Source organism: Rhagoletis pomonella, unplaced genomic scaffold (genome assembly GCF_013731165.1).
Source record: "Rhagoletis pomonella isolate Grant_MI unplaced genomic scaffold, Rhpom_1.0 Rhpom_scaffold_00001, whole genome shotgun sequence".
Classification (NCBI taxonomy): Eukaryota; Metazoa; Arthropoda; class Insecta; order Diptera; family Tephritidae; genus Rhagoletis; species Rhagoletis pomonella.
The window spans coordinates 34,264,647-34,276,109 of NW_023458555.1; positions in this window are offsets into that span (position 1 = coordinate 34,264,647).

Here is an 11,463-nt window from a genome sequence, read left to right on the forward strand (position 1 = left end):
TATCTATATCGAGTTGCCCTCTCCTTTGTGTGGTATCCATTACAATGTCAGCTAGGCCAAACAGCCGACCAAAAAACAACCCACAACAATAACAAGCACAGATACAAGTTGTATCCAACAACTGATTCAAATGAAAGAAGAAAAAAAAAACTTTAAATAAAGTTGTTGGTGTGGTTGATGAATGTTGTTGGCACAGAGCAGTGCACATAGTCGTTGACCCATACAATTGATAAGTGTCAAACATTGATGCCACCCCCAATTGAAATGTTTTTTTTTTTTCGTAGTGCGGCGAGTATCAAACTTTCAAGCGAGTAGTTGTGTCTGCTGTTCGGGTGGAAATTCGAGCATTTTATTATATTGTACATTTGATTTGTGAGTATGTATGCACTTGAAATTGAAACCTTAAGTGCCGAAATTAAGATAAACTGAACTGTTTACTCCATCCAAACTATCTCAATAATAGTCTAATCAAATTATAGTATTATTCTGCGAAATTCAAGTACATATACATATATATGTGGAGTGTAATTGCTTAATAGAGCAATTTAGTTTTAAGTTATGAGATTCTCGTGGATCTGTAGAGGTGGGACCACAGAATGGTCTACAAACTGAAATGATTCGGCGATTCCACGATATACACAGATCGTTCAAGCGCTGTTCTGCTCGGAGCTTTTATACATACGTCATGCTATATGAAAGTAGGCATAGCTCGTTATCTAACAAAAACTACATAACTACAAATTTTAAATTTTGTACACAAATTTGGAAAATTCGACAAAGCTTCTACAGAATTTCAAACTTTTTAGTCAGAATTTTGCAGGTATGTAGTTTTGTAGCCCATTAAATGTCAGTTCAATTTGTGAAATTTGTGAAATTTGCCGATGTCACGCTTTTTCTTCTATCAAAAAATTGTCGAAAATACTTTTCAAAGTAAATGCTTTTACAAGAGAGCATAAAAAAGTTGTTGCATATTACAAGGATACCTATTATTTTCTTCTGGTGGTATAAACATCTGTTCGAAAATCCTGGTCATGAGGAATTTGAAGTATGAGCAGTAGTACCAGCAGTGGAGACACATCTTCCCCTTATGCCAGAAGCATGAATGTGCAATATTACTCCTCGAAAAGCGCCAAAGTTATATTCATTAGTAAAATATAAGAAAAAGCAAAAAAAAATTGTTGCATATATCAAAGGGGCATATTTTAATTTTTTTTTTTGTTTTGAGAATGAAAAGAGAAATCAATTAAGGCATATTTGTCCGTCCTTCCGTCTGTCCGTGTACACGATAACTCGAGAAAAAAATGAATTGAAAAAATTGCGAGTAAAAAAAGGGAAAATCGGACAATAACCACGCCCACATTCCATATAACGGTATTTTCGAAACATGCAAAAACTACGATATTTTCACAAATACTGGATCAAAATTGTTGAAAGTTGGTTTGCAAAGTAGAATTTTGGCATCAATTAAGAGTTATGAAATTTTTGGAAAATGGGCGTGGCACCGCCCACTTGTGTTAAAATGATATATCTTTGTAGTCCCTACACAAATCTCCAGCAAACTCGGCGCGAACATTGCTTAGCGCCTCACTAAGAGATGCCTTGAAAATTTATGAAATCAGATAAGAATCACGCCCACCCCCTATACAACGGTAGTTTATAGAAATACGAAAACTGTGATAAATTAGTAGCTATTTAAGCTAATTTACTCAAAATCGACATATGCAATGGCCTCTTAACAGAAAATGATATTTAGGGTAATTTTTTAAAAATGGGCGTGGCACCAGTTTATCAATTTCAACCAAACTCGGCACATTTATCTACCTTGGCGCAAAAAAGCAATATATTTTTTTAAATCGGACTAAAATTTCCGCCACTTACCATATAACGGTAAATTTCAGAATTATCGAAACTGTTTGACATTGGGAAAAATACGTGCGCCGGGTATATAACGTTCGGTTTCGCCCGAACTTATATTACTTTACTTGTATTTAATCTGTTATATTCACTGCTATCTGATTTCCTTGCTGTAATGATCCTACAAGATCATAACCAAATATCATTCTCATCAAAAAAATATAAGAAAAAAATAAAAAAAATAATCCGTACAAAATTCGTTCCTACCTTCTGCACCAAAAAATATATTCGAATTAGCACACTCATTTTCCACGGAAACAATTTTTGTCAAAACATAATTTTTTTTTTTGCACTATTTTCACACTTTTTTTTTTTTTTAGTTCGCCATGCATTGTTGGTTATTAAAAACTTATCAGAAATACCAAAAAAATCTCATCGGCAAAACAACCCTCTAGCCGGTGGTTGCCTAAAGTAAACGTACCAACACAAACCTTTAGAAATAAAAATTTTGCGTACATATGTACATATTTGTGTATATTTATTTAGTCACATCTATGCATAACAGTCATCTTTGTGTACTACTCATATTAGGTATGCGTAGTATGATTGAGTAACGTGTCGAATTTTGACCTTTTTAGCGTGTTTGCCTGGAGCGCTGAGCGCAAATAATACATATTTTCAATATAGCCTACTGCATAATTAACCGCATAATAAATTCTTTTCGTTTTCGATGTGCGTCGGAATCAACCCTTTACCGTGTTTGCGCCATACAAATGTGTCCTTGCCATGTACTATAGAAGCAAAATACTTACACAAAAGGATAAAAATTGAAAACATGTTGTAGACCAATAAATTCACGCTTGCATTTGCTGTGCGTGGCTCGCCTATTTATTGTGCCTCTCTGTTCGTTCGTGTGTTTTAATATTTTTTGAAGCGTGTAATCATTTCATCCTCATCTCGTTCTGTACACTACCAGGTACATATGTATGTATGTATGTATATATTGCGTATGTTTTCTTTGCTTTACGCATTTCAGGGTTGTTGGCTTATTTGTAATATGCAGCTTATCCGCCGTTATAAGGACTCACTCAATATGTTAAGCATTTATTTCTACTTTATTTTATTTATGTATTTTTTTATGCGGCAACCTTTGTAGAGGTGTGCCTGGATTTCAATTAAATTTTCTTTTATTTTAAGCGTGTTTTTTTTTTTATATGTACATAATCCCTCACTTTTCGAGGGCTAAAATCAAATTATTCGATTTATCTTTGCTTTGTCTCAGCGAATATTGGGGAAATATTATTCTTATTATTTTTATTAATTATGCGTCAAAAACAGATGATTTCAATTTCCTTTATTGTTTCCTTTTCACTTTATATGCTATGTAGCTATGCTGCTATTCCGGAAGAAAGGCAAATGCAATTATGATTGTTTTTTGTTATTCAATGTTTTATCCTTCGCAGCAGGACGCTTAATATCCTTTGTTTTTTTTTGTTGGTTTTGTCACACAGAAGTAAAATGTGTTGCAATGGGTGGAGATTTGATAAGTCAAGGTTGGAAATGTCACCGTATCCTTGCAGATTTTCCAAAGATGACTTGCGTAACGAATCGTTCTTCTTACCAACGAAAAAAAAAGAGCGCCGCATATTTGCTGAGGAAGTTTTCGATTGCCACAATAAAGCACCAGCAATGGTGTGATTAGATGTTTGTTTCAAAAGATTTATTTTTTTTTCGATTTTGAAATTTTTTGTGCTGTGCCTTTTCATAGTTTTTTTTTGCATTGCATGGATTCCGCTCAATAAAAACTGCTCGTCTTTGGAGAAGAAGAAAGTATGTATAAAGCCAATTTTTGACAACTTCAACTGAAGTGAAACATACTCCCGCAAGGACGTTCTGCTATTTTGGAGATTCGTTACTAGTCCTTGCCACATTAGAATGAAAAATTCTGATAGCTGGTGGGTGTGGCAGTTGATAGATTTCCACCATATTTCAGATTTTTGTATGCCTCCAAGCTTAATCGAAGTTACAAACCGAATTTAATTGGAATCGAAAAAAAAATTTACCATATCCGCCCCCTAGTGTAGTGGGCGTGGCAGTTCGCGATTTTTTACCCTTTTGTTTTCTTTACTCCCCAGAAAAACACTAGAAATGCATAATATCACAGAAATGTCCTTAACCCTGCAAGGACTAGGTAAAATTATATGTACATGATTTGGAGCCACCCTTGCATACTATTGAAATTTATATTGAAGATGAAGACAAATCCAGTTTCATTCGATCCATCAACTGAGTCAGTAAAATGCGTATTAAATTCCTATGTAAAAATTCTATTCATACCGCACCAACTTCCTGTGTCCTTTGATAATTGCTAGAGTAGTAGAGATCCCGCCGTTTGCGCCAATTATCGCGGAATAAGCCTTCTTAATATTGCATACAAGGTTATACTGTGTGAAGGACTGAAGTCGTTCACGAACCAGCTGATTGGACCCTATCAGCGTGGCTTCCGACCTGGTAATTTCACCATTGACCAGATTTTCACAGCACGTCAAATCCTGGAAAAGACACTAGATAAGCAAATCGACAAACACCATCTTTTTGTCTTATTTTAAAGCTGCTTTTGATAGCACGAAGAGGAGCTGCCTGTGCGACGCTATGTCCAAATTTGGGATCCCCGCAAAACTAATACGGCTATGTAGAATTACGTTGAGCACAACCTTCAGCTCCGTCCAAATTGGGCAGAACCTCTCCGCGCCGTTTGAGACTAAACGAGGTTTTAGACAAGGCGATTCACTCTCGTGCGACTTTTTCAATCTGATGCTGGAAAGCGTAATAAGAGCTGCCAATCTGAATTGCAGCGGCACCATATATAGCAAAAGAACGATGCTGCTGGCGTATGCAGATAATATCGATATCGTAGGTCTGAAACAAAGGGACGTAACCGCAGCATTTTCCAGTTTAGAAAAAGAAGCTAAAGAGGTTGGTCCAGCGGTAGACGAGGGCAAGACAAAGTATCTCCTGGGAACATATAAGGAGTCCACGCGTTTCGGGACATACGTCATTGTTGGCCGATATAACTTTGAAGTAGTGAAGGACTTCGTCTACCTAGGATCCAGCATAAACACCACCAACAACGTCAGCCTGGAAATCAAGCGAAGAATAACTCTTGCCAACAGGTGCTGCCTTGGGCTCGGTAGGCAATTGAAAAGCAGAGCCCTCTCTCGACGAACAAAACTCGCGCTCTACAAATCTCTCATCATGCCCATCCTTTTAAATGGCACAGAAACTTGGACGATGTCGAGCAAAGATGAGAAGGCTTTGGGGGCTTTCGAGAGAACTATTATACGAAAGATCTACGGGCCTGTTTTCGTGGACGACGGGTATCGGAGAAGATGAAATGACGAACTGTATGAGCTTTTTAACGATATGGACATAATTAAGCGCATAAAAATACAGCGATTGCGCTGACTTGGACATGTTGTATGCACGGATGACGACGCTCCGTTGAAAAGATCCTTCGACTCCGCCCCCATAGGTGGACAACGAATGCAAGGGCGCCCACGAACGCAATGGAAGGACCAAGTGCAGAAGGACCTGTCTGCGCTCGCAATAACCAACTGGTGCAAATTAGCACAGGAGAGAAGCAATTGGAGAAGCTTTTTGGTCTCGTCCCAAACCGACAAACGGTTGTAGTGCCAAATAAGAAGAAGAAGTCTGCGCTTCAGGCTCGCCGTGCTTAAGATACGTCTTCTAGCGCTTTTGACTTGTATGAATCTAGTTTTCAACGCCGGTAATATACAATGCAAAAACTACTCCGTTTTGTACCGTTGAAAAAGCATTTGGGAAACAGTGGCACGCCGATCGATATCTCTTGGTTTGAGTTAGTGAGGCACCCAGTCTCCGCCTTTTTGGACCATACCAATGATTTTTAATCGATTCCCTGTTGTGTCACGTCTAATATTGCCCAAAGTTGTTCTTGGTTTTGGCACGGATCTTTGTCCAAAATTGCCTCAAATTCTGCGTCTACAAGCATTGATCGCCTTCCTCCTTGTCTCCTGTGTTAAAATCGTGACCTCAGAGATGTCGGCACCAGTACTCACAGCTTAAAATTGATAGAGCATGTTGTTTATACGTTGATCAAATGACAAATACTGTAAAAAGTGATTGAATGACGACGCTTTGAAATGAAGTTGGCGGCAACATTGTCCGGTATGCTTGAATACTACTGGTGCCATCTGTTGTGACAATCCTTTACGACTTTCTTGTATACACAATATTTTTTATATTCTAAAGTCGATTATAGCCCCTTCTCCTCTCTGAGTATTTGTCCATTTGTCTTAACTGACCCCTTTGCGGCATAAATTATGCAAAAATTTCATTTCTTTCCTCATTCTTTGCACATACTAGGTTAGGTTACGTTTGAAAGGCGTGTAAGAAGACTGTACATTTTCACTTGGAAGGCATAATTATATTTGTCGATAGTGAATGCCCCCTTGAGTACCAAGAGTTGGCTTTTCTCTCGAATCGCGGCGCTTCTTCCATAGTGCAATTTTCAACTTTGAATTCATCCCGTTTGATATATAGCGCGATCGGTGGTCGCAGGCCGCAGGTGTAGAGAGCTAGTTTCCGCTTCGTCAAGTCGACATGCCGTTATTATATTGAGTTATGAAATTATGAGAAGGAGACCTCATCTGTAAACCCAAAATATGGTACATCAGCTCATCCTTCGGCGAAGTTAATACCCAAATCAAGTGAATTTAAAATCCCAGTTGTTTTCTCACTCCCCGAATTTGCGAAAATCTGCGAATGTCATTTGTTTCTAGCAATGAAAAAATGAGATTTTAGTAACTTGACAAGTGTTGACATCAATGTTATACATACATACAGGCATACACGCGCATACTGCAAGAAAAGATTAACAACTACGCTTGAACGAAAAGATGCATCGTAATGTAAGTGAGCGGTTAAAGTGTAGTTTTGAAGCCACAAGCAAAACAAAAAGTTTGAGAACTAACTTAAGTATGTACATATTTTTTTACGTTATCTCAATAGCTGCTGTGGCTGAATGGGTGCGTGTTCGGCTACCAACTTGTTGGTCACGGGTTAAAAACTTTTGTAACGGTACATGTGACACATTATTTTCTTATGACAACGCTGTAGAGAAAGTTTTGCATCTTTTCGTTCATTGGTTATAGTGGATATCCATTACTTTTTGCCTTCCCAAATATTACCTTTTCCCACTGGGTAAGTATGTGCATACATATGTACAGGGTGATTCAATAAGACCGCAGATTTTTTTATAAATAAAACAATAAAAGTGGCGCTAATTTTTTTGTCTATTTTATCGTGTTTCTTAGTCTATAGCATTTATGTATGATATACAATATCCGTTAAATGCCAACCGCGACCCGTCTGGCAGCCCATGTCCATGACTTTTTGGCTCTGGAATCGTTTCGGGCTTATTGGCATATACCATAGTTTTCACTCAAGCTCAGAGAAAGAAGTCCAGTGGCCATTTGATCACGTTGTTTCGTGAGATAATGCGTCCTGGGAACGTCGTTCGCAAGAGTGCCATTGTTTCATGCGCTGCATGGCAAGTGAGACCGTCCGGTTCAAACCTCATATTGCCCAAGTCCATGTCATCTAATTTAAGCCATAAAAAGTTTGTTATCATGTCAAGATAACATCCACCGTTTACCCTAACAGCGTTACCTGCATTATTTTCGAAGTAGTACGATCCGATGACTACGCCTACGCAAAAACAACCCAAAACGATGTATAAGTCGTTGTTGGTGCATAGTTTTGTTCTTGAATAGCATGTGGATTTTTTGTACCCCAAATGCGGCAGTTTCAAGCATCCAATTGGTAAATATACGGCGCTGCAAATGGTCTAAAGACTTCCTATGTCAATTGAATTTTGTAGGCGCGTAGACATAGGTCCTTTATTAAAATCCGCTGAACGGTGCTATAGGAAAGCTTCAATTACCGTGCACGATAACGAATTGAAATGGCCTGTTTCACACTTTCTTTAACAGCAGCAATATTTTCGGTCGAACGATCTGGCGTTGCCAGTATCAGACTCAGTATTTTTTTTTTTTTGATTTTCTGCACCAAACGGCTGATTGTACACTCAAATGACCGATAGCGGTTATCGAAAAAAATCACGCAATCCGCGAAATGCATTTCTTGCAAAACGAGTATTTTCATAAAATGTTTGGATCATCTTTATGCGTTGTTCAACTGAGTATCGCTCCATGACGTAAGTTTGCCAAAGCCTTTAGTACCAATTGTTTGAAAACAAAAAACAAAATAAAAACATTAACATTTCACAAATAATCTGTCAAAGATCTGCAACACCCTATAGTATGTACAACACACCTTCCTCTGGTGCAACATTTTCTCAAGCATCAACGTGAAAATCCTCGCATATTTTCCTAAATCTGATGTCATGCATTTTTCTGCTCGCAAATGTCAATCAATTATCAAGACAAGCAAATTTTTCCCAGAACATTCCAGCAGTTTTCCGAACAAACACAACACATAAACAACAATTCGCTTTGCCTATCAACCCCAATCGCATGGCTCCTACTCACCTATTCCACACATCTCCACTAGCCGCGTGGGCTCGCCGCCAGTCCACTCCATTTTTAGGTTCGTTCGCTTGCTTGCTCACACACACACGCTCGACACTCGACTTTCTTGCAATTAGCTAGAATTTTCTAAACATGTGGCAAGCTTATGGCATGCATGAAGTGATTATTTGTAGATAAAAGTGCGAGTATGCAATGCACTTTTAACCTTCCCTACGACAAAAGGAAAAAGGCACACACGCAACAAAAAAAAATAAAAAGAAAGACAAAACACGGAATGCATCTAGAAAGACAACAAAAAAAAGCGTCCTATAAATTTCACTGAGTAACACGGCATGAGGTGTCGATTACGTAGAGTCTAGCGATGCCACGTACATACATATGGAGTTTTGTGCAATGTACTACATATCTGTAGTACTCACAACAACTGGCCTCCAGGGCAGCTGACTTCTCAGAATTTCAAGCTTAAGAAGCAGCAGCAGCAACAATAAGAGCAGCAGCAGGAGCGACAGTAGAAACAAACATCAACAGGAGTAGGTACTCGTAGTGCTGAGAGATGTGTGTGAGCTGAATACTATATAGAGGAATTTCGCGTCCGTTTCGCATTTCGAGCACGTTTTTGATTTCATCTTTTAATTTCTAATGTGCGCGCCGACACCGCTAGCTAGTGCAGCCATCAAGCAAGTAACCAACCAAGCAGCCATTCTGACACTCAGCAAGCAAGCACATCAACGCGAACGCGCGATATACAAAATGTGGATACAAACAGCGCGCATGCTAGGCGGAGCACTCGACGACAGAGAGAGGAGGGAGCGCGCATTGTCGTCAGCCACAGTAGGTGGTGGTGACGACGGGCTGCGGTGGCGGTGGCGGTGGCGGTGACGACGGTTGCTGATAAAAGCATTTGGTTGGGCGCAAAGTAAATACGCGTAAATGGAGCTGCAGCTTTGCGAACGCGCATTCAAATGTAAAAGATTGCGGGAACAACTTTATTGTTTTAGCGCAATTTTTATGATTTCTCAATGCACTTCATTTTTTTTTTTTGCTTTTTATTTCCTTTTGCTTTTAACTTTTCACCTTTTTATTGTGTTCGCACGTGCTGTTTCGGCTTGCGTGCGTTGCCGTCGTCATCATTATCATCATCTACATTCACATCCAGCTCAGCGCTTTATAGTGAGCTACTAAATATGTACAATATAACACATGTACATACATGTGTACGAACATGGCACACGCCACTCCCCACAAATCGGCCAACGCTTTACGTTCGCCGCGCCGCGCCGCCCGCGCGCTGCCGTTCGTCCGCTTGCCTTGCGCGCTTCGTACGTGCGCGCGCGCGCCTACAATTGCTAGCGCACAGCTTGGCATCCACCTTTGAGTGCACTTGAGCAACTCAATTGAATGTGATTTATGCTGTAAGATACATTCGACGATGATGACGACGACGACGAGAACGAGGACGACGGCGACGACGAAAAATCCGCCACAACACACAGCACCATTTTAGATACATATTCGTACACATTTTTCTATTGAATTGTCTTACGGCCGTCTTCTCCAGCTTATTTACCCAGCCACCCAGCCACCCAGCCACCCAACCAAAAAAAAAAAAAAAAAAACTCAAACCCAAACTCGCTATTTCAGGCACATTCATTGTTCGGCATTTCATTGTCGTTGATGCTGTTGATGCTGTCGACGTCCGTCGTTGTCGATGCTGTCTCGCGTTGTCGATGAATTCGCTGTTGCTTGTTACTTGCTCGTCGACGACATAGTCGTATATTTTGCAAATTTTTTACTTTAATTTAGGGTAAATCAGCATACACATATTTTTTATTTTTATTTTTTGTTTGCTTTTTTTTTATTGTTTGATTTTTATTCGTTTCGTGCTAGAACAATGGCCATTGCTGCGCGCGAGTTGTTAGGTACTTGATGACAGCCGTTGACCCCGCGCTTGAAAATTTTTGACTTTTCACTAACTCGCAAACAGATAATCGCATACATTCGAGTACACACTTCACTGCAAAAGCGGCTAAGAAGACAGCGTACTTCAACTTAAATAACATATGTATGTGCATATGGCGCGACGTCAATGTTGATGCTTTAATGGCTGCGAATTGAAGTGTGTATTTGCAGTGGGTTGGGGTGATGTTGGCTGCTCTGTCAAACGCATAAATCTAATAAAAAAAAATACTCTATTTGACTATTGAACTCGTCCATCATAAACTTACTAGTTGCTTGCTTGCAGTCATTGATTTAGTTTCTTGTTGTTTGGGTTAGCTCGTGTGCCTAGTCGTTGTTTATGCACCTCGGTAAGTACGATTGATTTCATTGTATGCAATCGTCGTTTGTATTCGTGACAAAGTCAATGTTACTGTTGCTGTTCATATTGCAGTTTATGTTACTACGCTGTTAGCAGTGCTATTTATGCCGGCTGTGTGGTGCATTACAGCAAAACCCGAACACAAAAAAAAAAACAAAAACTAAAAAACAAAACACTACAAGAAATCATAATAACTACGAGAGAAAATGTTACTCTACATTGCCATTGTTGCTGTAGTGCCCATCGACCGGTAGCAGGTAGCACGAATGTTGAGTAAACAATAACAAAAGGAAAACAATAAAAAACATTAATAAAACAAATGCCCGCAGTGCTGCAGCATTGCGCTTTAACTGCACTCGACTTTTGCCACCCCACCACCAACACAAGCATCACTACTAACAACAACAACAAACACTTGGCTGTTGTTGGCAGGCTTTCGGTGTTAAAATTACTTTTGTTACTTTTGCTACAGCTGTTGTTGCCACTGCCGCTGCCGCCTGCTGCTTCCTGCCTACCCCTTTTGCCACTGCTGTTATGTGTACATACTAGGGATGTTTCGAATGTCATATTTTTCACATGCGCTAATGCGAATTTTCGGAATGCGAATGTTAGGAATAACATTAAAAAAGCCACAATCATAAATTATTAGAACATTGAACGAGTGCTTAACCTGTATAGTGCTTTAATCTAGTAGACAAAGTT